Raw genomic sequence first — 26,731 nt, forward strand, 5'->3', positions numbered from 1 at the left:
TATCATATCATTCGTTTATTTTTTATATTCATGTTTTTCTCAAGAATCACCCTTGTTATATTTAGTGTACCTTCGCAAAAGAAAACTCTTTGGTGTCATCGTTCCTATAAGTGTAATTGAAATATATGGAAACCTCGCAAGTGGCGTTGTGATACGAATATTTGATACTAGGTCAGCAGCATTACAAAGAGTGCTACTTATGAATGCTGCAAGTACATGACATTGACATTACTAAACATTTTGCCAATATATGATGTTTCTGCCCGATTTAAACTAACTCGCACGCAAACCAAGGCATGTCGACATTTAAAAATTATTTGTCTTTGGGTAAGCTCTGAAATAGTATAATATAAATGTAAATGAGAAATTAGGTCACGCTAGCTCACGAAACGGGAGGATTTTCAAAGTGATCTTGTGTAATATTTCGGAGAAAAAAGTTTGAAAGGAAAGTAGGTCAACCTATCTCCTAAAACAGGGGAGTATCTCGCGGTAATATTTCGGAGGGAACGTAGGTTAACCTATCTTTTAAAACAGTGGGTGGCGACTTTCAAAGTGGTTCAAAATCACAAATTAATAATTATCAGATTAGGTTTAGGGGTAAATCGAAAAGTTGAATTTCCAGCGCACCTAACCCTAATTAGTTGATTGCTATTTATATTTGGGGGGGGGGGGGGATTATTTTGCACGGAATTTGTACAAACGATCAACCCTGTAACTAATATGGTTTTCAGCCTGTCTCGTGTCTGTTAGATGGAAAGAGTAACAAATGTGAAGTCTTTGCTGTTTACGCGAGTAAGCAACTGACACCGTGATACATTGCATGAAAGTTTTGTCGGGGCAGGTATTAGCAGATGTCATTTCGTTGCCGATGAATTCGCTTGTTTTAATTGAACATGAATTCGCTTAAAGGGAACTCGGAAAAGGCTTCTCATTAATTCATAATATTAACCGGAGGACCGCTTTTTCGAGTATCTATGCCATTTTAATTGGGTTATATGAAAGGCTAGGGCACCTAACTTGTTAAAATCGGCAAAAGCACTTTCGCACTTTTTTTTTCGACTGCGAAGCACTTTCGACTCATAATTTGCTTAGAGTTAACACTGGTAACCACACTTTCGCGAATGGTGTAAACCCAGTGATAAATATTTACATACCGACTTGCACATGCACATACCAACTTGTTAAAATGCACAAGAAATACAACGAGAGCGCGTATTTAGAAATAAAACGATACAAATAGTGAAAATTGATTTTCAGAGAGAAGCACAACTCGCGAATGCCAGTGGCGTTATAATTGTTTACCGTTTACGAACACCGAATATTGAGTATTGCCATTTCAACAACATTAGTTGGCATGTCAGCCGCCGAAACGATCGCCGTGACAAAAATTTTTTTTTTAGGATTTTCTAGAAGACTGAAAACTCTGTAACAATGCAGCATTTTTTTTTATTTCATAATAACTTTGCCATAAACGAAAGATGCAGTACATTTTTTGTCTCCGCGATCGTTTCGGCGGTCAACATTCGAATTAATGTTGTTAAATTATATTAAAGCACTTTTTTTATATAATAGCAAATATTAATTTTCACGCAGCGGCGGATACAAAGTTTGGTTTTTATATTTCGGACAGAATTGTGGGTTCACATCGGCGAAGATGTTAAAGACAACTATTGAGGAGTGCATTCACAACACAAATTAATTTTATTCTGATTTGTATCTTCTGTGTAGGTTTTGTATATAGTTTGTAAATAGTGTCCCAATTTTAATAATCGAACAATATTATCATTACTGACCCCGGGATGCGCTTTATGCTTTATGCACGCTTTATGCAAAATCAGGAATTGAAAAATATGACGCAAGAGGAATTCACATTTGTTGTTTCTATCAGTTAGCCATAGCCGTTGCCCGTTGGTAAATTCTTATCCGTAACTCGTTGTAAATTATGGTTAATAAATGCTATTTTGCTCCTAGATGCGCTGTGATTTGTATTAATAAAAGTGATTGAGTCAGGAAAAGAAAGTCCTTAAAATTAGCTTATAGCCCTTCTCTCCTTTTGAGCGCCTATAACGGCAGTTAAATTCTTTTCATGTCTGTTTCGCGGAGAGAAGGGAAAATAGGCCTTCCGGAATTGCAATCAATAATTACACGGGCTGCGCCCTTGGTAACAACGAAGCGTTTTTTATTTTCTAATTTTGTCATAATCGTTAATGTCATCCTAATTAATGTTTGTAAACTCTATTAAACCACTTTTTCTCAAGTATTGGTTCTCATGCAGCGACGGACATCGAAGTTAGGTTTTTATATTTCAGTTCCTCAGTTCTTCTTCAAAATTGTGATGAAACTCATTGTGAACATGTTGTCGGTTGTGATATTTTGATCGCCTGGTATTCACGAAACTCATCTTGATCTTTGGATGACCGATAATGACCTCACAAACATGTCTCGCACTAGACCATTATCGATCACTTCACAAAGGTTTCGATAGTACCAGGGCTGGGGAGTTGGTTCGAAATCATGATGGCTCCGGCTCCAGAGTCGCAGTGTATTCAATCTTTGGCCCCAACTCCGGCTCCGGAGGAATGTAATGTAACTTGTGAATCCACTGAGAGTTATTATATGCTGTATTTCCGGGCGAATCGGTCTACCCAGCATTTAAGGGTTTTACACATAACCAGGGATGGCCATTTCCGAATACTAAACTATTTCGAATACATTCTAAAATAATGTTTTCAGAACTGGAATTCCGAATACATTCTAAAATCGAAAATAACACATTTTTGTTTTAGTTTATTAGAACCCAGTAAAAAAGGAATAAGCTTCAATAGGAATATCAGAATAAAGCAACAAACCAACAGTATATGTACACAAAGTAATTGATAGTTTATAGCTATCAATAAAAATAATAGCAACTTGTGACACAGTCAGTTTATTAAAACTGTACACTTAGTACAAATGACCATATAAAAATATAGCCAAGGAGTTGTCTGACGCTTTCTATCATTGGTACCATGATATTACGATAATAATCAAGTCTATTGACAAAAATTCTACTTGTATTCAGATAATTGTGTATAATTTCTTAGATTAATAAAATGCATTGACAATACAGGCAACTAAAGCAAGCAACAACAATCGAATATCCATTATGCCTTTACAAATTCTAATATTTAAGCCTAGAGTATTCTTCTACCTACCGGTACCAGTATATTTGTTTATTAATTCATTTGAACCATATTGTTATTATGTGTAGCATATTGTTATGTCTGAAATTAGCGATAAGTTAGAGGATAGATGACCACCACTGCCAGGATTTTCAAAATCGAAAACTCCCATTGTCACCTGTAACAGCCGCCGCAATTCCGCGCTCGTTCTGTATTTTCAGCGTATAATGATCATCCTGTCACGTAAAATATTCAATCCATGACAACTAAGAGATTCTAAAATATCTTTATATATTAAGTTTATGAGTCCAACGTAACTCGCGGTTGCTTCTTCTTACATCAAAATAAAAACATTACTATTCGGTTGACAGCGATATGTGGTCTAACAGTACGAGACGAGTTAAACTGCCTGATGTATTTAATTTTACTACGTATTTCTGCAATCTCACCAACTCGTTATCGGCGTTAGAAAAATCCCAATAACTGATATCAAATCCTGTAGAGTACAAACTTCATTTCATACAATGAATATACGTATAAAGTTTAGCAGTAAATTGAGAATACATATCGCTGCGATTACTCCACCTGTTAAAAGAGCCGACTTTTACAACAAATAATATAACGACGAACATATATTCTTCTGTTGTGCAATATGATTGATTGTTTTCAATTTAACCTGCATTTGCTTCGACAAAATAAAATCCTCACCAATCTAATATAACATGGCAATACGGACGTAAAAATAAAAATGTGCGGTAAACTACCAATTATATATTGTTTTGATCCGTATTTTGTGAATTCCGCAAATTTGAGATGTGTAACACTGACTCCGCTCAATCAAAATGGCGCTACTCCGATTATTTTTGAGATAAACCGTTCGAAAAATCCATAAATCTGCCATAAAAACTCAAGAGTATAATTTATTTCAGCACAATAAAAATCGATATTGAATATTCTTTAGATTAATTATATTATATACATTCTCACAACCCGGTATAAGTCGAGTTTTGAACCTTGTATACTGTTAACACAAATTTTCGACGGCAATTCAATCAAAGTAATGGATCTTCAGGCAAATCCAGCCCTCAATTAGTGACGATATGTTTCTAAACGCGTACCAAACAAAATGTGGATATTCGAATACTTTATTCGAATTAGCCATCCCTGCATATAACCCCACAATGAGACGGGAAGAAAAATCGGCTTCTGGAATGGTCGCAGCGTTTGCGCATTCGGTAAAATAGCTCCTAATGACTTTTTCTACCACATAATATTTAACCCATAATAACTGTCTTTCATTTTTAATTTAATTTCAATATAACTGGCAATCATGCCGGCCAAATAAAATCTGCCGTGGGTCATTCTAAAGCAAAACGTAGGGTGTTTTCTGTTTTATTTTTAGTATTTTATAATGTCGCTTTTTATTCAGAAAAATTTGGTTTGCATATTCACTTCTTTATTTATCTTAGAATTTCATCGCTGTTGATTATGTAATAACTCGTTTTCTCACAAATATGGTGAGCGACACAAAACATATGTCTTGAGAAATTGTGATTAAGGGAAAAATAAACACTGAAATAAAAGATGTTATGGCCTAATGTTTATGGCGACAAAAACAATTGACGCTTTACACAAAATGCAACGCACATGTGACAGTACCGGCAATTGCCCTTCAACTCATGATACATACACAAATTCGGGCAACTTAAAATATGATAATAATGCAATTTTTCATGATTGTGATCAAGCTCAATAACCCTAATGGCCAGGGATTTTCAAAGAAGTGATTTTGGCATTTCCATGTAACATATTATGATTTTTTCGAGGCGTTGAATAGGCCTATCCAATACATTTCAAATGTCTTTAATTCTGTTCAACATATCTCGAGATTGAGTCGTTTTACAACAAAAGAAAGGTGTAACTACTCCAAAATGCACAGCGGCAGTCACCTGGCATAAAAATGTCTTGCAAAGTACCCCATTGTATCTTGTTTTGATCCATATCATAGCATGTTCTGGAGAAAAGTCTCATCAATTTCCATCGTTATTTTTTGAATATATAAAAAGTATATCGCGTACAAGATTGATTGCGTTTAGATTTATTTTAGTGACTATAATTTTCAAAGTCAACCGGTAAATAATATGTTGTAGGCAAAAAAAATAATGAGATTAACAACATAAGGCATTTTTTTAACTGTTGGAGTCTCCTAGAACAAAGTTTATAGTGTTTCCCGTTTTATTTTAGTATCTTATAAACCTCTCCAATGTGAAAATTCGGCTTGCGGCTGATAATTATACGCCTGGATTCTAAAACCAACTTTTGGCCTGATTTGAGAGCGGGGTACGACGTCTAATTGGTCGACGATGGAATTTTTTTTATTATTTTGGGTCTGCTTATTCAATTTGGACCATAAAATACTGCCTCCCCGTCAGGCCAGTTTAAATTAATTGGTTTTCTCGCTTTGTGTATCTGGAATATCAACGCTTTCATTATCATATTTTAGGTTGCCCGAATTTGTGTATGTATCATGAGTTGAAGGGCAATTGTTGTTACTATCACATGTGCATTGCATTTTGTGAAAAGCGTCAATTGTTTTCGTCGCCATAAACATTAGGCCATAACATCTTTTATAACATCTGAAAAGGAAAGATTACAGCATTTGTAACGCTATCAGAAAAAAATTATAAATTCGAAAAACAAAAAAAGAGATGTTTAGGGCCTGCAGCCACTAAATTTTTGGTAGCTCCGGCTCCAGCTCCATCTGTTATGAAAAGCTTGGCTCTGACTCCGGCTCCATCAAAATGTAACGGCTCCATGGCTCCAGCTCCCGCTCCCCAGCCCTGGATGGTACCATTACGCACTATTATGGTTACGCAAGAAGTTTTTCGCTGCAGTGCTGTAAATCCTGTCAGTCTTTGCCCCCGGTATTGGGTATTGATGGCGTCATGTAATCTCTGATGCTTTTTTTGTGGAATTCTTAAGCATTGTTCTATTTGCCGAATATCACTGGTTTTATTTACACGAGTCACTATCTTGAAATGCTATAGGGCAGTGGTTGGCAACCACCGGGCCGCGGCCCATCGCCGGTCCGCGGAAAGGTTACTGCCGGCCGTAAAGAGGTGACACAAAAACAAACAAGGCCGTAATAAAACCTCACACGGGCGGCTATTCAAACTGGCCCTTAATCCAGATCGGACAGTAAAACGAGCATATACGGTATTCATATTGATTGTAACTTGTTGCTAATCATTTATTCAAATACCTTTTTCATCTTGATATTTATCGGAATATGGGCTTCGCTATTCATCATCATTGTTTGTGAATTAACCGTCATAATTTCAAGCGAACAATATTATCTTCTCTGACATCGAAATGCGGATATTTATGAAGACTATAGTTGACCTATAACTTGGTTATATTTTTTTGCTTCAAATAAAAACTCTGCAAAGTCGTCATTGCAGTGAATCATGAATGGTATTTTGTGTTGAAATGCTGAATAAATAAATTGGCAATAATTGCAATTTTACTGGTTAAAATGAAATTTTCCTCTCAAAAATTAGCATAAACTTGACAATTCTAAATTCTAAACAGAACTGTATTGGCGCGCCTCGTGCGAAATTAGGAATTGAAACGTTGAGCAAATAAGATTCCTCAAATCAGTTGCTTCTGTCTGCTACCAAGTGCCATGCGCAAATTTTTGCGTGATTCAAGGGGTCGATTTAGTGAAGTGCAATTACTGTTTTCAAGCAAAACGGCATAGGTCCCGCGGTACTGGATATTCGAATAGTAAACAGTCACTTTCAAATACTTTAAGAGAATGACAAAATCGAAAGCTTATCGCGACATTACAATGTATCAACACGGCGCCAACCATGTTTTATGGTTGACGAAGTTTGCCTTCCCACCCCCAAGTTATGGAAAGTGACCGCTTCATAACTAACGCTTTTATTATGAAAATAAAATGAAATTTGAGATTGCACAATTCACAATACATATAAAAATCGTTATGGCAGGAAAAATGATGTACTGAACAAATAAGATAAATATGATAATTTTATGAAATGAAAACACGATGGAAAAATGTCCGACCTATATTATTTTTTAATGATAGCCTTCGTCCAGAATTTCTGGAGTATCCATTATTTTATTCTGTCTTTTCCATTCAAAGTTCATAGATATGCATAACCATATTGGTTTTACGAGGCTTTTCCTTGAAGAAATAAATCCTCATTCCAGTTTGTTAGATTTTCAGCAATAAGCCTCTTTGCGATGTTTCTAATATTTGTGGTTTTCAAGAATCTTGTTGTGTACTCTATGGTTTGTGGACTGCACGATCATGAAGGGTGATTTTTGAGATTGGGTGTTGGGAATCTGGAGCTATAGGAAATGTCAATTGGTTGTATGTTGACTTTTGCTAGTTTAGTAATTTATAATATGTATGGCTTTAACTTCGGACCGTCATTTTCCTCACTTCCAAACCTCGATGTACAGAGAGAAAAGGGTTTCCAATGTGAATGATGTAATCATGTAAGTGTGTATAGATCAACCTTCTATCATAAATTCTGAAGGCGTGAAGTAATTATCACCAAAAAGTTACAATCAGGCATGACCAAACAAAACAACTTTTGTTGTGATTTTCGCGGATGACAAGCTTCAAGACGGACCATTCTGGCCTGCATTGGAGACTATAGGAAGGGGCCTCAGGGGCATGTGATTAATAATCTAGAGCAGTGGTTCAGTGGCTTATTAGAGTTGCGACCCACTATTTATTACCACATCTTATGGCGACCCATTAAAATCCGTTATGACATAACACAGAACACAGCAATGGCTAATCATCGTTAAACTACCGTGTTACCTCGAAAATAAGTCCTGGCCTGAAAATAAGACCTAATTTGAATTTTAAAAATGATTTTAATTAAACCCTACCCTTAATTAAAATGAATTTAAAATGTGTGGCAGAGGAAAGATTCAATGACCTGAGGTAAGGTGAAGATCGCACTCTATTCAAAATTGTGTGATGTCACAATCACAATTATGATATTTGTCACCTGATTTTTGTATAGGTAATACAGGAGGCAATGTAGGAGTTCAAATAAAAACTATGGCTGTCGGTTTTTATATAATGTTTAAGAATCTCGTGATTTCTACAATGTAATTCAATTTTTGATAAATTAATTCAAAAGACCTCTTTCAAAAAAAAAAAACATAGTGTTATTCTTCTAAAGAAAATGAATCTAAATCCTGTCTAAATTTCGGGGAAACACTGTAAAAAGGGCTGTACAGTGTCCAAATGTGTCATGTGTAAAAAAGCCCCACTGTCATTCTTTGTGTAGCAAAATTTTGTTTTGTTCCTTCGAGAAGATCGTAAAAGGGAAACTTTGACAGATTAGAATTTAAATTTATTTTGTTTTTGTGAAGATTTACATATTCAAGTCGCCACTCGCCACCGATCCTAATAACCGGTATAATTAATCAAAGCTTTCTACATCTTTTCACGACCCACTAAGATTTCTTTTGCGACCCACCAATGGGTCGCGACCCATAGTTTGGGAACCGTTGATCTAAAGTCATCACCCACATGACACAGGGTATCAATTATTGGTGGGCCGATCCAAAAGGATTTTAACGATGATCAGTGTAGGTAGGTATTCTCGCGCATTTCATGATTGATTTAAAGACGCGCGAGTCCGTTACCAAGCAAATCGGTGAGGGTCGCGTGGTTTTCGATATTCGAATAGTAATATGCCATTCCAATAATTCAATATTCGTTACGCTATTCGAATATTTTGCCCAGCTTTACGTGTGACTAGGAATGTCCTCATTCTTTTCATTTAGCATAGTATTCGAATAGTTTAATCCGATTTCGGTCAATCATAAATTAGAAAGTGTGCAAAACTTTTGATGGCAGCTGTTCGATTTCATTTGTCAGGTGGAGTAGTTCAAAATCGGAATCAGAAATTGCCATGCAATGGCTTCTGTAACAGTCACCGCGCACAAGCCACTTTTGAAAACAGCCAACCTTTTCAGTGATAATGATTTGCAAGATATTCAATTCGTGACTAATATGAGCATTTAAAATGTCGTTCCATATCAATTGTGTTCAATGTAACTAACAGTGTTTGTGTCGACTTACAAAAAAATAAAAGCACCTCTACTTTAAAATATCACAGCAATCTGCAGATAGGAAATGCTGCAGTAAACTGATCTAGTTTTAAATCAAATTTTTGCGATCTTGCGTAGTCGACACTCTCTTATTTTAAGCTGTCTCTGCATGAAAAATATCAAGATTGACGATTAATAAACTAGAAGTAAAATTGATTTTAGTGCAATAAAATATTGATACTTCTTTGTTCTAAATTTGTATTCGGTTTGATTGTAAATTTTGCTGGCATGCTCAAGGGCAGTCCTATTGTCATTTTGAAAATAATTTCTTGTAAAATTCCTAAATTACAGAATTTTGATCAGATTAAGTTCAAAAGATACATGACACAGATATGAGGCAAACTGATGATAGCTTTTATCAAAAACCATTAGAGGATTAGAGTCGCAAATATAGTTCATCTTCAAGTTAATCAGGATCTGATAGCAGGTTTGTATGAAATTGTTGTCTGTTGAACTGAACCTTGTTGGTTGGATAATGCCTATTTTGATAGCAGGGGAGTTCAAAACATTCAAAGACTAAAACCAAGTCTGGGTCGCACTACTAGTAGTTTATGTAGGCCTACTACTGAATTCGGCGATATTGAAGCAGGTGGTACTGGTTGCTTTCATAGCAGTAGCGGAATAAAATCCCCCCCGTTTTAACACTTTGGTCGTAATGGACCTTTCCCCGACCTTTGACCCCCAGAAAATTCTTCTTATACTTTACCATTAGAAAATTTCCGGGGCTATTTTGAGAGTGCCTTTGCGAGTTGGCGCCTGTAAAATGGGGTATGTGTTTCGAACCATCATCAGGGTTCATCGCATACAACAATCTGTTTTTTGAAAGTACCGGTAAATGAATTTTAGCCTAGTTTATCACAGCTATTTTTACACTAATTTTTTATTACTGCAATTAAATTAAAACTCTTAGGAAGACAGAGTGATCATTGAATTATCTGATTTATGTTTAATAAGTTTCCGAAACACAACTGAAAACTAACGAATAGAGTCCAAAAACGCGGAAACAAGGTAATGTTTACGACCACGTTTGAAAATCTGTCTGAGTGAGAAAAGTGTCTGAGCGGATGTGAAAAGGGAGCATTGTTACGTCACTTTTTGCATCTCGCTGATTGGCCAATGTCACGAAGTTAACAAGGAAGTCGATGCTCGAAGAAAGGTCCATGGGGACGTCATTCCCATATCGGTACCGCTTAGACCAGTGATTCCCAAACTAGGGTTTGAGAGTCGCATGCGGCTTTCAACAACCTCTCCTGCGGCTCTCGTTAATGCTTCAAAAATTAATTACTTTCGAAGAAAATATTTCATTGAAAACAAATCATTGAAATTAAAATGCGGAAGTCTATTAGTTAGTCAAATGGATTCCCCCGTACGTTTATTTGCGTAGCGTTGACAAATCTACAAGATGCAATAGTGACGCAACAGTAAGCGTTTTCGTGGCCACTCGGACACTTTTCACTTGGAATAATTTTAGACATGGCTGTAATCATTGGCTTGTTTTCGTGGATTTTCAGTTTTTGACGCATTTCTGAATATTATGTATAAATCAAATAAGTGAATGATTATTTCAATTTCTAGAGCTTTTTAATTTTGTTTCAGTAACCGAAAATAGGCCCGAAATATCTAGCGATCACCTCAAGCAGCTACAGCACCTTGCATCTTCAACGATGCCGACCCGCTTTGACAAATTTAATAGAAATCAAAGCCAAATTAAATGGCTGTTAGTCTAGGGTGGGCGAAATCGAAACTTTTTTCAAATTGAATGATTTGAATATTTTTAACAAATACCGAATAGTAGAATAATGAATATTTTTTTATACGTAACAGGGATCCTAAACGTCTGAGGTCGATACTCCATTTGGAAATTAATAGAATCATTGAAAAGTCGGCAATAAAGCGTTTTTTACTGGTTAATGGTTAATTTCATCATAACCGCTGATTGTCTTTGTCACCGCGATCGTTTCGGCAGTGATATCCTTAAGTTGGTATTCTGCATTCCCGCCCTTTCTCGTTTTTTGCAAGAATAAGGGGTCGCCGGATATCGGAGTTTCATATTTCTAGTATACCCTTGCGTCCTCATCAGCGACAGCTGTTGAATACATTAAGGGCTGATTTCGAAACCAAATTAATTTTATTCGAGTTCTATCCTCTGCCTTGGATTTGGTCTTCCTTATCACCGCTTGTAAATTAACCGTGCCTGTTTAAAGTGAATGTTGATTTACGGTATTTATTCAATTATAACGCGCACTCGTGTATAACGCGCACCTTTAAATTTTGAATGAAAATTGGTATAAAATTCTTTTTTTTATTTTTTCTTTACTAACTACTGGTAAGCACATAAGGTAACAACTCACAGCATGAACAAAAATTTATTAAAAGCACACAGTGATTCAAAACTCTTCAAAATCGGATTCAGTCTCTGATTCTGATTTCTGGCGCAGTGCAAGTCCATGCCTTCTCATAAACTTTTGTGCCCAACCATTAGATGCTTTAAAGGTTGAATCTTTGCAAATCTTTTGTGCACGGAGTCTAATATGGAGCGAAGTGACAATGTACCCACTAGATCTTTGATCAACTATCCAATCATAAAGCTCCTTCTCCAACTCTGGGTACCGGGCTTGTCTCCCTCGCCACGCTTTCTTTGTTTTGTTCATATCTTTTAGAACAACCCTCTGCTTTCTCCAATCTCTGACATTTGTCTCTGGTACATTGAATTCTCTAGAAGCTTTTCTATTTCCATGAGTTTCCGCATAATCAACAACCTCCAGTTTGAATGCAGCCCTATATGCAGAACGTTTTTGTCTTGCCATAATAGATAATGGGTAATATATAATGGGTATCTACAGTACAGTACGATAATGGCAAATAAATATTCTCAACGCAGCGGGAATGTCAAACGCTGAGCTGTCGCATGTGCGTGTGCTTGCACGAAATCGAACGCTTGCACGAATGTCAAACGCACGCTGAGCTGTCGCATGTGCGTGTGCTTGCACGAAATCGTCCTGCATTGGAATGTGCATGCGCGAGCGCACGCACATTTCAGATGTTTAAAACCACATTTTCAATACCGCATTTCTCAGACCTCGTGTATAATGCGCAGCATTGATTTTTGCCTAAAATTCAGTTCAAAATTTTGCGCGTTATAATCGAATAAATACGGTAAATTAGCGATTAAATAAATTGCCAATATAGGCATTTTTGGGCCTTTGTGCCTAATAGAGGGTCAGACGCTAATTATAACTGAAATCTTCAAGTTTTTTTTTCAACAAAACAACGCCCCGATGGTTATTGTAGCTAAATTACTTACTGAGTAATGCTCAATTTTCTTTACGGAATACGCAAATTCAGCACTTCACTTGATGATTTTGATTATGTCATGCCTCAAGGCCTAATTATTACTGCCAAAATGCTTCAAAGTTTAACAATCGTTATCATTTTCGATGATACATTCTTCTCTTGGCATAACGGCCATGCATGGTCGAGTAAAATGTTTACATATTCGAAACATTACTTGGCCAAGGAAGGATCACTAAAGAGCTAATACAAAGTGCTTTATTAAAGGTAGAAGGAAAGGTTTTGGAAAAACTTTGGTTATTTTTAAATCCATGCTATTTATATAACTAGAGTTTTCTAACGACCTAAAATTGCCTTTTTTACAATGAAACGCCGAAAAGTCATTTTAACATTTGATTTTAATCAACTTTATGTTCGGTTATTCAAGAAATGGCTAATGACATGTCACCAAGCATGCGGAGTTCAAAATTTGGGAAATTTATTTTAAATACCTAAGCTGGTTTGACGTTTTCAAATTTACGGAACGGTCGGTACATTTTTTTGCAAAATATGGAATTTTAAATGATACGTTAATTAAGTGCAAAGATAAGCATATAACACCATAACGCAAAGACAACGACTTTTCAAAAAAACAGAGCGGCGCAGGTCACTTGGTACCGGATATTCGAATAGTAAAATGCCATTTGAATATTTTATTATTCAAATATTTTGCCCAGCCCTGGTTGTTACGTGTGTTGTTGTTTCGATGACTTGGTAATTTGAATAGGCCATTCGAATATTTCAATATTTGATTCGTTATTCGAATACTTTGCCCAGCCTTAGTTGTTACGTGTGTTGTTGTTTCGATGACTTGGTATTTTAAATACGCGCTTAAGGTTTGTTGCCATTTTACCTTGCGTTGTTTGTGTGCGGCTCTTCATAACTTTGAGGTTTGAAATGCGGCTCTGGGACTAAAAAAATTTGAGAACCACTGGCTTTGACGTTTATAGATACAATCTTGAAATATCGTGATTCTAACAAATCTCATTCCCAACATCTTGCTTAGGAAAAGGGGCCAAATTTTGGGATCCGAGCCCCAGTTGGAATAGCTAATAAAACTTAAAAAATTTCTGCCAATAAATACAAATATCTGACAATGGCTTGGTGTAATGGTTTCCAAACTTTTTTTTCGCGACCCCAATTTTCATAAAATCCAAGCCTACAGATACTCGCGACCCCACTAGAAACGTTGAGCAACTTCTAAAAACAGTAAGTTTATCAGTTTAATTATCTCAATGTGAGCAATTTGGGATGGCCAATTCGAATAAAGTATTCGAATGTATTTGTTCATAAGAATATCGGATATTTGTGTGACGTCACACATTTTCGACGCCGCTTTCAAGACGTTTCCGCTGAGTTAAAACATACTCGATAGGAACTTGCGCGCGATTGCTTTATCAGTGGACGTGTTGATTAGGCCGTAAACGCCTTTACGTTTGTGTTATTCTCTTTAAAAGGCAAATTCGTTCCACGATATCGATGACAATGATTTTGTTTTTGTACTCGCACAGAATTGTGAATCCGATGAATACGTTCATAGGCGGCGAGTTTCTAAAGAAAACGCAAATTTTTTGATTGAAAAGCGGCAATTTAAAATACTGAAAATGAAACCATAAACAAAATATGTTTTGTTGAGGCCCGCGACAGTTTAAAAAAAGCTTTTCTAGGCAGTGAAAATCACAAAATTTCCAGATTATGTTTGGTCCGCTTTTAGAAACATATCGTCACTAATTGAGGGAGGGATTTGCATGATTATCCATTACCTTAATTAAATTGCCGTCGAAAGTTTTTGTGTTAACATTATACAAGGTTTGAAACGCAACTTTCACCGTGTTGTGAGAATGTATATAATATAATCAGTCTAAAGCAGTGGTTCTTAAACTGGGGGGCGCGAGATGCTCACAGGGGGGCGCGAGAGGTCACAAGATGGAATCGAAAATTTACATGTAAGGGCTCCTGAAACGGTCTCCGCATTCGTTAAAAATACCAGCTTTTTCGTGTTATAATAAATTTTTCTGTCTCGTAATAACTACAATAATTCAAAATGTCTTTCTATTTTAATTCATTTGTGTTCAAGGTAACTCACGGTTGCGGCGACTCACGACAAAATAAACTCATTACCTATCTAAAATACCACGCCAATCCGCGGACATAATAAAGTGTGATCAACTGCCCGATTATATTTAGTTTTTATATATATTGCACTCATGCAAATTCATTGTCGTCATTAGAAAGATCTGGTATAATATCCCAGAAAGTATATTTAATTTAGTACAATTAAAATACATGTAAAGTATATTAGTAGATGAAAAATACATATTCATGAAACGAAATCCCCGTGGTACGGCTTCTGAGTTAGTCCACGAGATTACGCCAGTCATAAAAAGAGCCGACTTTTTCAACGGATATGTAATGGTTTTTCTGTTGAATAAAATATTCAATTCATGATTGATATACTCATTTAAAATGATTGCTTTATTCATTTAATTGTGATAAATTAAATTTGCGATTGCGTCGATAAAATAAAAGCACCAGTACTCCAAAATAACACGGTAATCCGCAACCATAAAAATGTTGATTACATTTTGTTTTGATTTGTATTCTTGCCAATTTTACCAATATGAGCTGTCCCTGCAACTCTTGCTCCGCTCTATCGCAATGCCGCCACTCGATTAATTTCAAGATATCATCGTTCAGATATTCCTAAGTCTGCGATCCCACGGAGTAAAATTTATATCAAGTCTGTAGTTTTAGAACACTACTGGTGTGCAGCACGCACAAGGAATTTATGAGATTTTCAATGTCTAAGAAAGTGTTTTTAATCTGTAGCGGTCCACCCCAAAACTAAACTCATGGCGTTTTCCGTTTTATTTTTAGTATTTTATAATGCCACTTTTACAATAAAAAAAATTTTTAGTTACGGATTCACTTCTTTATTCTATCTTTAGCATCTCGTCGCTGATGATTATAATAAAAACTAGCTCGTTTTCCTCTGAGGTGTCATGGTTCCATTCGAGACCAAAAAAAGTAATTATAATCGTCTTCGCGGCACAATAATATGTCAAGGGAAATTTCGGCTTTAGGAAGAATAAACACCGAAATCAAGATTTTTAGGGCTTAAATACCACGCCACGTTGACGTAAACAATGTAGATTTAAACAAAATGCAATCGCAAACGCCTTAGCGACAACAATTGATTTAAATTTTACGTGTCTTATGTAAACGATTAAACAGAAAGTACATTAAAGCATAGGTTTATTGCTTGTTTAGTTTTACTTAATAATTAGTTCGACTTTGCCAAGTATTGCAAACTGAGCGGAAAAACGAGAATGTATGACGACCAACCACTATTTGGCTTTATACATACGACAGTGAATGGCGAAGTTGTACTCCGAAGCGTTTTATGCCTAAACAATCTGAGCAATGACACTATGAGATCAACAGTAGCAACCAATATATAGCAACCTGCCTATCACAAAAGCATTTTTTCAAAGCAAAAATAGGGGGGGGGGGCGAAGTTTGTAAAATTTTTTAAAGGGGGGCGCGGCTCAAAAAGTTTAAGAACCATTGGTCTAAAGTATTCAATCAATTTTTATTGTGCTGAAATAAATTTTACGGCAGATTTATGGATTTTTCGAACGGTTTTATTTAAAAAATAATCGGAGTGGCAGCATTTCGATTGAGCGGAGTCAGTGTTGCACATCTCAAATTTGCCGAATTCGCAAAATACGGATAAAAACAGTACCACACATTTTTATTTTTATGTCTGCGGATTGCCATGGCATATTAGGGTGGTGAGGATTTTATTTTGTCGACGCAACCGCAGGTTAAATTGAAAACAATTAAATTAATAAAGCAAGACATTTTAAATATGCCCGTTTCGGTCGCGAAAAAATCACTTTGCACAACAGAAAAATATATATTCGTTGTTATATTATTCGTTGTTAAAGTCGGCTCTTTTACCAGGTGTAGTAATCGCGGCGATGAATATGTACTTTCAATTTACTGCTAAACTTTATATGTATATTCATTGTATGAAATGAAGTTGTACTTTGCAGGATTTTATATCAGTTATTAGAATTTTTCTAATGGCGATAACGAGTTAACAAGATTGCAAATATACGTATTAAAATTAAATACATCAGGCAGTTTATCTTGTACATTTAGGCCACAGATTGCCGTGGACCAAATAGTGATGTTTCTATTTTGACGTAAGAAGAAGCAACCGCGAGTTATGTTGGACAAATTAAATTAATATATAAAGACATATTAGAATCTCGCAGTTGTCATGGATTGAATAATTTACGTGAAAGGAGGGTCATTATTCGCTGAAAAGACGGCTCTTTGAGCGCGATATCGCTGCGGATGTTACAGACAGCAATGGGAATTTCCGATTTTGAAAATCCTGGCTGCGCGCGTGGCAATGGTGGTCACCTATCCTCTAACTCAGGGGTTCTCAACCTTTCGGTGTTGCGGAGCCCTTGGAAAGGTTGACTACTATTCACGGAGCCCCAAAATAAATGTTAAAATTGTTACTTTCAGATTCCTATTCCTGAGCAAGTTAAAAGTACTTTACTTAATTTAAATGCTGAATCTTTTTAATAGGGTTAATACAAGTCATGAATCTGAAACTACCGACAGAGTCGAATGCAATAAAATAAAGTTCAATTGTTCGTAAGTTGCCCAGACATTGTGATTTTTTAAACGGCGCTATCTTAAAAACGAATCTTGAGTGCAAAAGAACAAATCAACTACGACGAATCCTAAGATCGCAAAAATACGATTCCAATTTATTTATAGTTGGCAGTTTATCACATATTTTATGTTATTTTAGAATAGTATTCTTTCATTTCAGTAATCCTAATAGTAATCTTGAATCAAACGTGAGTAACGATGAGCACAATTACATTATATCGACGAGACACGGTAAATGCTCGCATCGGTCATGGTTTGAATAATCCACGAACAGAAATCTCGTTATCCACTTTTTTAATCGCGAAGAATGTTGCGCGAAAATTTCCGATACCAATTTTGAACCACCTCTCTCTTAAGAATCCTGGCTGCGCTCCTGCTTATAAATAATGTCATTTTTTAATTCCCCTCTTTGCCATATTTTGAGGCTATATTGTTGTCAGATTTCATCAAGCTGTTATTGCTTCTATGAACAGTTACAAAATTAGTCAGTGTTTTGAAAAGTAATTGAATAGCTCGCGGAGCCCCTGGGTTTCTCTCGCAGAGCCCTGGGGCTCCGTACGGAGCACTTTGAGAACCTATGCTCTAACTCAGGGGTCACCAAACTTTTTTGACTGCGGGCCGGGTATAACTCAAACTGTGTTGAAACGGGCCGGACAAATGCTTTTGTCAATGCAATACAATAAATTCGCAAAAATTGGGAAATCCATTCAATTTATTCACAATATATATTCTACATTTCTGAAGACTTGAATATTAAATTCTATATTATATCGCAGAATATAGATCGAGAATATCCTAGGAATACAAATGTAGAAGATTTCTATATTATATAGACGACACTCCTGAGTTTAGCTGTTATCAAAACGGTGCAGACATGAATTGGGAATGTTACAAAATCCGCTTTTTTGCGCCAAAATATGTGCCCATCACGTCTGCTAAGTACCTTTACGGAATACGGCTCATACAAACTACGGACTATCTGCTGTAGCGGGGAATTCCATGAAATTTCGACATAATTTAGATAAAATAAACAACTATTATCTATCTGGTATTTGAATTTTATTCATTAGCGTATAAATTTCCCAACCTTTTGAGCTTTTAAAATTACGCTCAAGTTATACGTGGGGCAAATTAATGATATTGTCTATGAAAACCAATAAAGTTTATGTGGACGTGTGTATTTCTTCCCTAACTTGATACTTACCAATTTTTATGAAGTTTGTACAATCAGAACATCGTTAATTATTACCCACAATGCACGCCTGCCAAACTAACATGCACAACTTTATTTGCGACGATCTTTCGACGGTGTCAAGAACGTTGCAAGAATGAAACCTGAAATAGTCTCAATATTCTATAGATGTGTCGCAGATCGAAAGATTCGTGATTGATATGTTTTTTTTTCATATTTATAACAGTTCTTATCAAAAAAGTTATACAATCCTTATGGAAAAGTGGCCTGTCGTGCGGTACTAAAATTCCGATATCTTCGTTAATTCTTGACCGTTTTTAAAAAACTGGGTATTGTTTTCTTATTTTCACTCAGATCTATCCACTGGCGCATTTTTTGTTCAAATCGGATGAACTTTATTTTTTTGTAACTTACCTACATGAATATCCGCATTTAAGCAGTACAAAATTAGTGTGACTTGTGAAACTGAAGCAGTACCCGAGGGATTTCAGTACTGTTAGCGCAAAATGCACATTCGATGTCATTTTAGCACAAAGACGTAAACAGTTTTGTGGAATGCACGTGCCACGAGTGCATCTGTCGCTGAAAACGTTGCCTCCCGGTGGAGAATTTTAGCCTATTTTGTCACAGCTATTTCTAGACTAATTTTTCATTACTACTATTAAAACTACAACTCCGAAAGAGGCAAATGATGATTGACATATTTGATTCATACTTAAATTTCTCAAACACAACCAGAAACTAATGAATAGCATTCAAAATCGCAAAAACGAAGTATTGTTTACAACCACAACTTAAAATCTGTCAGGGTGACGAAAGTGTCTGAGCGGATGCGAAAAGGCCCATCATTACGTCTCTTTTTGCATCTTGCTGATTGGTCAATGTTACGAAATAAACAAGGAAGACGATGCTCGAGAAAAGTTTTTTGGAAAAAATATTTGGCCATTTTTGCGTGTTATTGGGGGCCGGATAAAATGACGATGCGGGCCGGATCCGGCCGGGCCGTAGTTTGGTTACCCCTGCTCTAACTTTTTGCTAATTTCAGACTTAACAATATGCTAAACATAATAACCTAACCACAAACTATTAATTAATTTGTATACATATACTGTTGGTTTGTGGCTTTACTCTGATATTTCTATTGAAGCTTATTTCCTATTTTACTGGGTTTTATAAACTGAAAAAAAATGTGTTATTTTCGATTTTAGAATGTATTCGGAATTACAAATTCGAAAACATTATTTTAGAATGTATTCGGAATAGTTTAGTATTCGGAAATGGCCATCCCTGCCTGTATGTCGGCTGGGTGGACGTTGAAAATTGAATTAAAAAATATATAAGCGAGTCCGGCAATGCGCCGGATAAACGGAAAGCCTCAAAAGATTTGATAACACATGGCATTGTGTGAAAACCACAGTGTAAAAATCTCTCAGGTTGGAAATATAACGGTTCTTCGGCGAAACATAGACGGACTTGATAAAATTATGTATGAAACGTCTGGTCTAAATACATAATATCGCAGCACGAAAATGTTTACTTTTATATGGAGCCGATGTGTACAAAACTGGTAACCTACTCGTAGATTTTAGACATGTGCGCGAACAAAGCGATTTCGCAACTGATCGAAACCTAAAGTGTAATTACTCGGCTGGGACGCCGCCCGGCAATCAATACTGTACTTGTCAAATGCCTAATTTGAGGACCATTTTCCATATAAACCAATTCTTCTTGGTTTATTCGATAACTACCAAGCCGATAATACACTGATGCAAAATAAGAAACCAAAAATAATAAACCAACTCGATTTCTTGAAGCCTGAATTTTTCTCGAATTCTGGCGCTGTTTGGACCATAAATGGTCGAGTTATTGCTGAAAAATCCAAAGTCACTTTTACGATACATACTTTAACTTTAATATTCCAACTTCCAAATCCTATTCACTTGTGTGCGCATGTTTGACAGAAATTAGGCGATGGGGTCGCGACTAGGGCTGTCCAAAATCGAATAATTTTTTGATTCGAATCTAATTTTTCGCTGTATCGAACCGAATAATCGAATATTATTGTGCAATATTAAATCTGTTTCTATTATACAATAAACGCCTGTCCTACGATGTTGTGGTAACGTATGTGCAGTTACATCTTACTTACTGCTGGTACTTTGCAATACAATGTTTTCAGATTTATGAAAGGAGATCACATGCTTGTATGAACTGGTCAAAAAAATTGGAGAACTCCAAAATTTGGGTCTCAAAAACTGTTGAGTGTTAAGAGTAAAAATTGCACTATTCAAAAATTGCAATCTCAATTTTGATGGATTCAGTTTTAATAGGACATGTAAAGCCTGTAGATGCTATTTTAATCCTATTCACTAGTCTTATGTTTTTTCGTGTAAATTTCAGCAAAATAATAACAACCATCAATATAGATAAAACTGTTGCTCAAGTTCAAAATTGCATTTAAAAATTCCAAGCTAGTTTGATGACAATGTTATTTGATGACTATAATATTGTTAGTGTACAACAGCCATCAAAATGCAAGAATGCAATTATTTGCCTTGGTATATAGATGGATAATACAGTAATGCCATCATAAGAAATTACAAATTCCATTCAACGATGGTATTGCCATCATAAGGATCCCAAAACACCTGTTGCAGCTTTGAGTTGCCTGTACCATGTTCCTGTGATAACCAACTCAACAGCTTCAAATCGATTCTATTTATAGAACTATCGTTTCCTAAATTGTCTCCTTTTTCTCCTTGTTCTCTCTCAAAAACGTCATGACCGATTATACCTTGTTATGATGACCATGCATGAAAATGGCTAATCACGTGCCACCGGGCGGGCATTAGTAATGACATGTTTATCACAAAATGAATGGAGAGAAATATCGGGAAACCAATTAAGCCCGTAGCGAGAGTGGTCTGAGCTCGGAGCGCCACCCTTGCCCGATGAAAAACATCCCGTAAAGGTGGTTTCCGCTTTATGTACCGGTACCTAATTTTATTGATTCGAAAATTAGCTGAAAAAAAGATTCGAATAATTTGCGATTCGATTTCGAATATTTGGTTCGCTTGGACAGCCCTAGTCGCGACCCAAAGTTTGGGAACCAACCACCTTCGCGGGCCGCACATAATGTGTCCCCGGGACGCATGTGGCCCGCCTACCCGTTTTTAGACCACCCTTGACTGGCCTGTTCGAAAGTTTTTCGTTATTTGCAATTAAATATGAATCAACTTTTATTTTTTGTTCATATTCTTTCGCATACTATAAAGATATTCTTCTTATGATAGATATATATTATATACAGATATCAAGCAAGATCAACAGATGTCTTCAACTGAAGTAAGGAAAATTGAACTGGATTTTTACCTTTTAAAAGGGTAATTTTTCATTTTATATTTTTGATTTTTTGAAGATTTTTTTCTGTTACAAAAAATTGGCAGTCCAGAATATTGTAAAGAGTAGTATTTATTGTTTAATTTATTTTTTTCAAAATATTTACACCACCTCGATGATATAATTCAGATGATATTTTATCTTGAGGAAATGTTATTAAAGTTTGTTTTTCATCTACTTAAAACAGGGGTCGGCAAAATGCGGCCAAATTGTTGCGGCCCTCGAACCACCCAACATTTAATACATAAAGCAAAAGTTCATCCTGAATTTATTATTGTCTCTACACGGACTTATGCGGTAACAAGTACTGCTGTCATCACTTGTTTTGTAATAAGTAGCGTCAATTGTATGTATTTCGAGTACATTTTGATTTTTAAAATGTAAAAATGCCCGTGAGCTAAGTTGTTGCGGCCTTCAAACAACCCGACATTTAATGCATAAAACAATAGTTTATCCTAAATTTATTATTGTCTCTACACGGACTTATGTGGTAACGAGTGCTGCTGTACGGCGCTTGTTTTGTGATAAGTAGAGTCAGTTGTATGTATTGTTCGCGACGAGGGTCGAACATTCCAAAGTGCTTGGACAGAAAAATATATTTCTTTCTTGCGCATTTTAAAATCAGTTTGCTCAATATGCCCAGTCAGCATCTCAGATATTAAGGGATTTAATGTTAAACTCGTTACGAAGCGTGTCATCCAAATTCGACCCCGAGACCCTGGGGTTGAGCCACAGCTCATGTGCGGCAGTACAAAACGTGTAATCTGCACGTTTGGAAGCTCATATTGCTGTGAGCAGCTTCATATAAAATGCATTACACTTGGAATAAATATGCCCACGCCCAGTCAGCATAGCAGACTTTTGCCATAAAACCTTTTTTTTACAATGATAATAAGTGAATAAAGACAATGTATTGTTGCATAATATATTAAAAAACACCACATACGCATCTCATTGTGGCAGGCTTTAAACACAGCAATAGAATGTGCGAATGCATCGAAATTTATGTGGCGATTGCTCTAAGGCGGGTTAATTGCAGCCTGCTCTACCAAAAAAGCTGATATTTGGCCCGCAAGTACATAAAGTTTGCCGACCACTGACTTAAAACAATGACATACCAAATTATATTAGTGTGCTATCTCCGAACACTCGCACACTTGCGTTTCCTTGATAATCCCATGCAATATAATGGACAGGGTGCATGGTAATCTAGACACATATTATATTCTAGGTCAGCGGTTCCTGAACTATGGGTTGCGACCCACTGGTGGATCGCAAAAGGAATCTTAGTGGGTCGTGAAAAGATTTATAAAGCTTAATTATGATTAATTATACTGGTTATTAGGATCTGTGGCGACTCGAATTCGTAAATCTCCAAAAAAACAAAATAAACTAAATTGATTTTAAATTCTGATCTGTCAAAGTTTTCTTTTAACGATATTCTCAAAGCAACAAAAATTTTGCTACACAAAGAATGACCATGTGGCTTTTTTACATAGCGTACAGCACTTCCGCCTCATATTGCGACATCTCGGCGTCGTCTTTCGCGACATCTTGGCGCCGAGTAATCACCCTTTTCGCTTTTTGGTCTCCGATTGATCATGAAAGCGCTCCGTCAAATCTCGCAAGATTCCGGAACCTAAAAATCTCTGTTCTGCATGCTTTTCCTGATTAATATGACCATCCATATAAAACGTTTTGCATATCTCTTTGTTTAAACCAGAAAACAGCCAAGAACAGTATAATATTCCAGTAAGATATGAACTTGTTGCTACTGTGCAGGTGTTCACGAGCCGCGCTAATAATCAAGGGTCGATGAGATCTTTTCAAGATTTTGAGCATGCAAAGTAGGATTTTGACGATGACTTTGTCTAGGGATTAATATGATAAACCCGATGAAAAAGAAAGGGCTTGATTAATGTTATGATTCTACTTTACAATCAAGATTTAAAAAATAATCACTGTCACAATTTTGGATATCTCTTGATAATGAATACCAATAGCTAAGTAATCAGGCAACTAAACTGTTTTCCGTATTTTAAACCAGTTACTTTGGCTTTGATTTCTATTAAGTATGTCAAAGCGGGTCGGCATCGTTGAAGATGCAAGGTGCTGTAGCTGCTTGAGATGATTGCTAGATATTTCGGGCCCTTTTTAAATTAAAATAATCATTCACTTATTTGATTTATACATAATATTCAGAAATGCGACAAAAACTGAAAATCCACGAAAACAAGCCAATGATTAAAGCCATGTCTAAAATCTTTCCAAGTGAAAAGTGTCCGAGTGGCCACGAAAACGCTTGTTGCGTCACTATTGCATTTTGTAGATTTGTCAACTCTACGCAAATAAACTCGGGGGAATCCATTTGACTAACTAATAGACTTCCGCATTTTAATTTCAATGATTTGTTTTCAATGAAATATTTTCTTCGAAAGTAATTAATTTTTGAAGCATTAACAAGAGCCGCAGGAGAGGTTGTTGAGAGCCGCATGCGACTCTCAAACCCTAGTTTGGGAATCACTGGTCAAAGCGGTACCGATATCGGAATGACGTCCCCATTACGACCAAAGTGTCAAAACGGGGGGGGGGGGGGGGGGGATTTTATTCCGCTACTGCTATGAAAGCAACCAGTACCACCTGCTTCAATATTGCCAAATTCAGTAGTACAGGAACTTCTAGTAGTGCGACCCAGAATAGGTTGTAGTCTTTGAATGTTTTGAACTGCTCTCAACCCTGCTATCAAAATAGGCATTATCCAACCAACAAGATTCAGTTCAACAGACAACAAATTCATGCCAACCTGCTATCAGATCCTGATTAACTTGAAGATGAACTATATTTGCGACCCTAATCCTCTACTAGTTTTTGATAAAAGCTATTATCAGTTTGCCTCATATCTGTGTCATGTATCCTTTGAACTTAATCTGATCGTAATTCTGTAATTTACGAATTTTACAAGAAATTATTTTCAAAATGACAATAGATCTGCTCTTAAGCATGCCAGCAAAATTTACAATCAAACCAAATACAAATTTGGAACAAAGAAATATCAATATTTTATTGCACTAAAATCAATTTTACTTCTAGTTTATTAATCGTCAATCTTGGTATTTTGCATGCAGAGACAGCCTAAAATAAGAGAGTGTCGACTATGCAAGATCGCAAAAATATGATTCAAAACTACGGTAGATCAGTTTACTGCAGCATTTCTTATCTGCAGATTGCTGTGATATTTTAAAGTAGAGGTGCTTTTTTTTTTTCGAAGTCAACACAAACACTGTTAGTTACATTGAACACAATTGATATGGAACGACAAAGTTATGAAGAGCCGCACACAAACAACGCAAGGTAAAATGGCAAGGTTTCGAACGACAAAGTTATGAAGAGCCGCACACAAACAACGCAAGGTAAAATGGCAACAAACCTTAAGCGCGTATTCAAAATACCAAGTCATCGTAACAACAACACACGTAACAACCAGGGCTGGGCAAAATATTTGAATAATAAAATATTCAAATGGCATTTTACTATTCGAATATCCGATACCAAGTGACCTGCACCGCTCTGCTTGGACACCGAACTCGCTCGTCTCCAACTCAATCGTGAATTGTGCGAGATTTCCCAGCAGCGTTCTCTATCAGAAAAAAAAAAGACAAGTTTGAAGTCGTTGTCTTTGCGTTATGGTGTTATATGCAATTTTTTCCGTATAAGGCGCTGTGAGTTTTTTCTCTGATAATTTGGCATTGCACAAACAAAAAGTTCGAGACCCCTGTTTCAAGGGATGCACCACCATGTATCCATATTTTTTTGCGTCGTCTGAAAGTTTTGCCCAAATTGTAAATGTTGAACGAAAAACTGGACTGCTTGAATGTTTCAGAAATTTTCGTGAAGAATTTGAATTGGGCAAATTATATAAACACATTTCTCTAATGATAGGCTTTGTCTGAAAAGGAATCATGTTAACGAATACCTTTTAAATGTGTAGAGATTCTGTTGTCAGATGCAGTAAATATTTCATAAAATTAATGATGCATAATATATCACGCAAGAAGAACTTCGCATTAAAAAGCACCGTCATGAAAAAGTGAAATTGAAATGTTATGTGTGAAGGTATCTTCTGTACTTACCCATAGTACTTTATTATTTGACTTTTTGCAGCCTTGCAAATTTTTCGTAGGAAATGTGCAAATTATTTTTTCTAATCTGTACTGTTGGTGATTGATAGAATTCTGTACTCTCTTAATTTTGTTCCCTAGCGCAGGGGCGTAGCCCCGACAACGCTGCGCGTTCCACCTTAACATAATTTACCAGCGCCAGACTTCTAATCCTGTTTAGGAAGCGTTTTCTCTTTTACCTGGCTCTAAGAAAGAAGCTTGCATGTAGACCTTACATATCGAATATTATAATTGAAAAGCGATGGCACAAAGTTTAGAACTGAGTAATATACAAAATCATTTGTTGTAGATAATTTGACCGGGAGCACAAATAAGTTAACCAGACGTCTATACGGGATTTTCGAAACATTGAAATGGTTCCGAGTTTTTGGCCTTTCTATTATCACCATAGACAAACTGCTAAATCGCAGACAAAAGGATCAGAAAATGTGATTAATTTTTGTTGTTCTGGTGTCGAAAAAGGTATTCTTTTTAATTGCAGGCACTTTTTTTAAGACGAAGCATGATTTCATATTGGTTACTTGATTTATTGAGAAACAAAATGCAATACAGAATGTTTAATGATATATAAAATTTGGACAATACTAGAAAAAATGGTAGGGCCTTCCGGA

General features: G+C 36.2%; 1 protein-coding gene across 6 annotated transcripts in view; it reads left to right on the forward strand.

The window, feature by feature from the left end:
* Positions 1-26,731, forward strand: part of LOC120340681 (sodium channel protein type 3 subunit alpha-like) — a 128,446-nt gene that overhangs the window by 10,474 nt on the left and 91,241 nt on the right. For 5 of the 6 annotated variants that reach the window (XM_039409008.2, XM_039409006.2, XM_078119796.1 and 2 more), the window contains exons 3-4: positions 9,618-9,753; positions 21,854-21,926. The gene's annotated coding sequence lies outside the window, so the exon portion shown is untranslated. The remainder of the gene's footprint in view (positions 1-9,617; positions 9,754-21,853; positions 21,927-26,731) is intronic. The other variant, XM_039409007.2, reaches the window with a different exon arrangement.

This window comes from Styela clava, chromosome 14, assembly GCF_964204865.1.
Source record: "Styela clava chromosome 14, kaStyClav1.hap1.2, whole genome shotgun sequence".
Taxonomy (NCBI): Eukaryota; Metazoa; Chordata; class Ascidiacea; order Stolidobranchia; family Styelidae; genus Styela; species Styela clava.